The following is a 6547-nucleotide window of genomic DNA, read 5'->3' as shown; positions in this document are numbered from 1 at the left end:
CCGTAACTAATTATTGCTGAGTATGATAGATACAATATAACTTAATCCAAAAAATAAACAAGAGAAAAGTTTAAACATATTCTTAATTTATAAGATATAATTGATCTATCTTAATCCAAAAATGAACAAGAGGAAAGTTCAAACAAAAGGAGATTGGAAGGATTCAATGACATAATTTTCTATATGAGCATGTGCACTAAGATCCTTCCTCCTATCAATCTCTCCCAAACATAGAAGGGCAAGGTGCTGCTTAGCAGAGTTAGAACTGCTGTCATCCTTTAGAATGTCTGTCAGCATTTTTACTGTGGACGAGTTCTTATGTATCCAATTCAATTTATTCAAACATAGAAGCGAAATATAATGTATCCAATTTTTATAATTCAACTATTCAACACTTTCTTATGTCATTTGCATAGAATCAATTACAAAATCACTTAGTCCTTGACATATTAGTGTATAATAAGAAACTTCATTCAAATGCTTGTTTATTTTGAATAAAATGCATGAAATTAAGCTAAAACTACTTAAACTACCTAGCTAATCTAACCAAAATGTGAATGCATCAACGAACACTTCTGATCCCCAGTAGCAAGGCACAGAACAACCACACATTGAGCTATTGAATGCAAGCTTGTTTGGCAATGCCACTTGACTGTGGTGAAGGCTTGGCGCTGGCAAGTAGTGACTCCAGCAGAGAATCAAAGCTAGTATTTGCAGAATAGACTAAAGCAGCAAAAAAATTTTGTAAAGCCAAAAGGGCTTGCCCCTGCAGCAAAGAGCTTTTAATTAATGTCAGAGCTTGAGGAAGAACTTTGTTTCTAACAGCTAGACCAACACTAGGACTGGACCTCTTGTCACTCATTAACGTGCAGTAGAGTTCAAGGGCAAGAGTTGTCATATCCTTAACCTCCTGATCCTGATCTTGGTTGATTAAGCGCGACATAATGCCAAGACTGTTAAGAACCTGCCAAGACTGCAGTAGGACATTTATCAGCTAGCTTTGAGAGTATGAGATGGCAATGCATTTTAACATCATAATGATCTGAAAAATACAAGATTGTTATCCTTCAAATTACAGATATATTAATAAGTATTGAAAAATAATAAAGGGAGGCAGGATCCTCAACCCCTAAAGTATTACATAGTTCATCAGATTTAATAATAGCTATGAAATAAATTTACCATGGTTAACATTGCCTAAGCTTTAGTAAGAAACATACAAATCTAGTCCTCTGGTACATCAGTGAAAATCATCCTCTAGTACATTGACATCTAAATTTGTGCAAACATACTAGGAAAATGGATAAAGGGGATAGTTAAATATCTTAAAGCTAAATATTAGATCGTTGTATGAGAATCATCTAACTCGCATGCATGACGAAAGGTTATAACAAAATCTCACCATCCAACCCAGATTTCAGATAAGGAACAATGAATGATGAGGGGTTCACTTGATCAAGACAACTATCCAATAATGTGTCCACACATTCGAACGCTGCCTTCCTCAATTCAAGATCAACTGTCCGTATAAGCTCTTGCTGTGAAACATACATTATAAAAATAAGACCAACTTCACTAATATGAGATTCTACGTTGTTAAAAGTAGGCTATGAAATTCAAATGTCATTACAAATTATATGAAAATTACTGTAAATAACCCATCACAGTAAAGATGAATGCAGGTGCATATCGTAATGTCATGCTGAATTCTAAAAACTCTCGTGTGGCAAAAAACAACAAATCAAGTTGCCTTAACAATTGTCTGATCATAGATAAGAGGCAACAGATCAGGAAGAAGACCTTTGATGAGGTTCGGCTTATTGTGTTCAAATGTGCTTAAAGCCAGGACAACAGCTCGTCTAACATGCTGCATGGTCATAAGAACAATCAGTGTGACAAGATTTAAATCTAATAAGCTGCCAGTAAACCAGAGAGAGAGAGAGAGAGAGAGAGAGAGAGAGAGAGAGAGAGAGAGAGAGAGAGAGAGAGAGAGAGAGGAGGGGGGAGTGGTGTTAAACTCACACTGTCATTATCCTTGATAAGCATTAGAAATGATGATATCTCGTCTATCTTCTCACGACGTTCCATTATAGAGTACTTTACAGCAATGACAACAGTAGCTTGGATAAAAGCAGCTGGGCTGGTTGTTCTTACCTAAAGAAATTTCAAAACACAAAGATATCCATCATATATAACTTGCAAGTCAAAAGCATGAATACAGCATACCAACAGAAAATTCAGCTACCTTGAGTGCAGGAACAAGTTTTGCAGGTTCAATAAGTGCAATTTTTCCCAAACACTCGGCCACCATATTGCGCACCCCTTCTTCTTCACTTTCACAGTGGTTGAAGAGTAAATTAAGTATTTTCTCAACACTCGACTCTTGAAACTCTGCTTTATCAACAGATTGTCTCACAATTACCTGGGTAAGAAAGGGCAATAGAATTGCATCTTCCATAAATATCTGCACGAAATCACAATCAAGGGAAAAATATTTGTTCAAGGAAACACACCTCCTTCAAAGAATGAAGCAAGATATACTATTTTTTCTGCTGATTATCAATCTGATCCAAGATAAATGGCAAGTATTTTGGAAGGTTGCCAACAGCGATATTACCAAGAGCATAAGAGGTAGCAGACTTTATCTCTTCAAAAGGAGATTGGAAGGATTCAATGACAATATTTTCTATATGAGCATGTGCACTAAGATCCTTTCTCCTACCAATCTCTCCCAAATGTAACAAGGTCATATACGGGAATTTGCAGTGTTCAACAAATTTACAAACAGTTAACAATTCAACCGGAAATATTAGAGCAAAGATAAAGAATATTAAACATAAAAATCACAAAAAGTTAAGGTGAAAGCTAGCTTCATACAAAATATGTTTATAAAGATGCATAAAAATTCAATCACAGGCATTATCATAAAAAGAATGCTCTTTTTGTTTAGCACAAGCACATCAAGTATCTCTAGTTAAGATATGTATCAGATATATAAAGCAAATCGAAAATATTATGAAAAGTAGTTGAGTTCTTAATTACAATGAATACAATTTAATTTTAGATGTCTACACTGCATTGAAGGAAATCTCTTTTTCGATTCAACCCATACTTTCATAATACAGTATTCAGATACTAACAACTTGAACTCAACTACTAACCATTTGAACAAATTATTCAAATACTAATTTAGGATACAGTATTCAGTAAGCAAATTGATGGTTTTTAGTGGCTAAGAGAAGGGGGTTGAATCTTAGCCCATTTTTCACTTGACAATACTTGTTGGTCTTTCAAACAACTTCTGGTAACTTTTTGTCTTTTTTTTCTCGTAACCAACCACGAGACTTTTTCTTTTGTCTCGTACCCTGCCACGAGACTTTTCTTTTTGTCTCGTCAATCAACACGAGATATTTTTCAGTTTTATCTCCTATACAGCAGAAACAGAAATGGAGTAGAAGAGAGAGAAAATTGCACCCAGATATATCCTGGTTCAGCTACTAAGTGCAGTGCAGCCTACATCCAGTCTCCATCACAACAATGATGGAATTTCACTATAATCATCTTTGATTACAAACATCAATTCTCCTTAAGAACTACCCTTCCTATCTGGGACAAGTTCAGAATCTAAACCCAATCCTAAACTTGACTTGGTTACAGCCAAGCTTTCACTGCAAAGTGCTAACCCAACTTGCAAGGGGATTCCCACAGAATCATGAAACACAACACAGATGTACAAAGAAACTCTAAGGACATCTATGGCTTTTTCTTTTAATTTTGCACTCTCTACCTTTTTCCGCTCTATGGCTTTTCCATTGCAAATCTCACTGTTTGCCTTTTTTCTATGAGACTCAAGACAGACAAAATTAAACAGAAAAATTACAAAATGAAAAATATTGAAGGAGAAGAACTTCTGTTAGCTTAGGTAGCTATGAGAACCCTGTGCCTTGCACTCTCACTCCTTGAATCAAACCCTGACTGTTCACCCTTACTTATAGAGAGAAGCCTCCAAGGTTGAAACCAAACAAACCAAGCCAATCTTCTTCTTCTTCAACCAGAACCGGTTCGACCAGAGAGAGAGAAGAGATAACCTATGCAAAACCCAACATGCAATTACCTCTAGTCCTTCCTTGGTCACCAATCTTCATCAATCCGAGCCCTCCATCCTTGCATTGCCTTGCTCTCCAAGATGAACTCCTAGCCCTTGATACTTCATGATGATGATAGCTTCATCTGCTCCAATCTCTGTCTCTTCCATCACGTAGCCACTGTAGCTACCTCCTGTGGTGGTTGAGCAGAATCAGAGACAAGCCATCTCTCCAAGGATCTTCTTCTCTGACTGAGATCTTCTCTTCCATTTTTGGTATGGAGAGTCCAAGATCTTTTCACAAAATCTTACCACAAATGAATGAGAATCTTAGCCACATCATACTTTTAGTTTTTTTTTTCTTGTCATCATTGTGATGGTCTTGTAGCGTGCTTCTTCTTCTCTTCGGTGGCTAGTTGTAGCTTCCATGGTTTGCTGTGTAAAGACCGAAAAGAGAAGAGAGTTGAGAGAGAAGATAGAGTTTGAAAGAAAAGCAATTAAATGAAATAGAACAAATTAATTAAAATGAGTTGCTTTTTACTTCCATCTATGTTGAGTAGCGTATAGCATTAATGCAATCAATCATGTCAATCACACTTTCTCTCTTATAGTTCCCAATGTAAGTTAAATTCAAATTAATTGAATTTGAGATCCATATGATGAAAGAGTGAGATCCGTTTGGAAGCAATGAACTTTTGCTTTCTTTGCTTAATGGTTTCGGACCATGTAAGCTACCTCCAAGCAATATCATTTTGGGCTTAGTTCAACATGATTCTGGCCCAATTAAACACAAATTACTTCAGCCATTTGATATAACATGCTTTGAACAAAGCTAAGAAGCACATTGGGCTTTCAGTAATAAAACTGGCCCAATAATTCAGCGAACATAATCATATTTAACATCAAAGCTGAAGGTAAGATGCATATATGGGCTTGCAACATTTTTTTATTTTCGGCACAATAGCAAAATCTGCACCAACAAAATTATTAATTAAATAAGTATGAATTAAGATCAAATTAATAATTTTGTAAATAATTATATTAATAATTTTTAGTCATCACAAAAATTAATTTAGAGTTTTCTAAACTCATCACAAATAACAAAACATTAAAAAACCACACAATTTGAACATCTAATAAATTCTTAGATCAATGTATTTGGATATAAATTGTATCTAAGTACAATGATATACTAGATTTTCAAAGTGACAAATGTAAAGGAATGAAGTAGAAAAGTAAGGTTCCATCCAAATTGCATACCTTGCTTTTGCTGTTGATGTATTCAGTGAGTTTTTGCTTCCTTCTCGGTATAAATCAGTTTCAAGTTTCCTGGACCAACTTCAATTGTATTCTTCTGATTCCTTGATTTGTATGGTGTATATATCTCTGAAATAGTAGCTGCAATAGCAGTAAAAACAATAATTTTATCAGTTATCACATACAAAAAGTTTTTCTTGGTTACTTTTATAAACATGACTCATCATGTTCTGAGAATTGGATCACCCATGAGGATTAACCTGCTTGTTTAGCTTTAGATACATAGTAAGTGCTAAAACCAAGTGGTGGGACAGTAGCCGAAAATGCAAGCCAGTATTTAGGTTTTTTAATGACAGAGGGAGAGGAAGAAAAGGGATTCATGAATTGAAAAGGCATAATGATTAACTAACCTCCAAGCGTTGAGGCAGCGTCTTGCACGGCGGCGAGGATATGCTAATGAGATTTGCAGCAGAGGAAGAGGAAGACAGAAATGCAGGAATTGAAATTAAATGAAAACCCTAGCAGACCTTCTCTTCTCTGAATGCTTCTAATGTGAGAATGAAAGGAAAAGGGAAAAAGTAAAAAAAATCAATAATTTGAGGGATCGAAATCCAATTAGTGATTTTTTTCAAAAAAAAAAAACGGGGTATATTTTGTAATTATTTTGATGATGGTTAATGATACACCTACAAAAATGTAGGATTAAGGAATCCATGGCCGTAAGTTCATCCTCTTTCAAGTCATTTTGGAGCATTATGTGTTTCTTCTTCTTTTTTGTTTGATTTTTTTTGTTTTTATTCTTGTTAAGAGGGTAAAACAAGAAGAAACTTAAAAAGGTAAAACAAAAAGGAAAAGATGAATAAGAAAAAAAGAAGAAGAAAATGGTGATGATGATGAAAAAAAAAAAGCAGCAGCAGAAGATGAGGAGGAGGAAGAGGAAGAGTTTTGAATTATGCAGAACTTATCAGAATAAAAATACACCAAATATCTTCATTTTACACCCAAATATCTTCGTGTTACACCCAAATTTGCTGCAAATACAGAAAAATATTTCCTCTAATGCTGTATTTTTTTCTTCTGAATTGTACCACACCTTAGCCACTTGATTGGATTCAAAAACAATAATCAATTTCGTTCTGGTTCAATTGACAATCTGAACTTGAATTATTCATTATATTCAACAACGAGATAACTCATGATGGAGGA

General features: G+C 35.0%; 1 long non-coding RNA gene across 1 annotated transcript; it reads right to left on the bottom strand.

The window, feature by feature from the left end:
* Positions 1-2059: 2059 nt before the first annotated feature.
* On the bottom strand, positions 2060-2730 carry LOC112772739 (uncharacterized). Its single transcript, XR_003187633.2, has 3 exons — positions 2514-2730; positions 2246-2422; positions 2060-2154 (listed from the first exon to the last, which is right to left on the bottom strand). It is a non-coding gene; the product is annotated as an uncharacterized lncRNA (long non-coding RNA).
* Between the last annotated feature and the right edge of the window lie 3817 nt (positions 2731-6547).

The sequence above is a fragment of the Arachis hypogaea genome, chromosome 18 (assembly GCF_003086295.3).
Source record: "Arachis hypogaea cultivar Tifrunner chromosome 18, arahy.Tifrunner.gnm2.J5K5, whole genome shotgun sequence".
Lineage (NCBI taxonomy): Eukaryota > Viridiplantae > Streptophyta > Magnoliopsida > Fabales > Fabaceae > Arachis > Arachis hypogaea.
The sequence above is the reverse complement of the archived record's forward strand: the minus strand, read 5'-3'. Positions and strand labels throughout refer to the sequence as shown.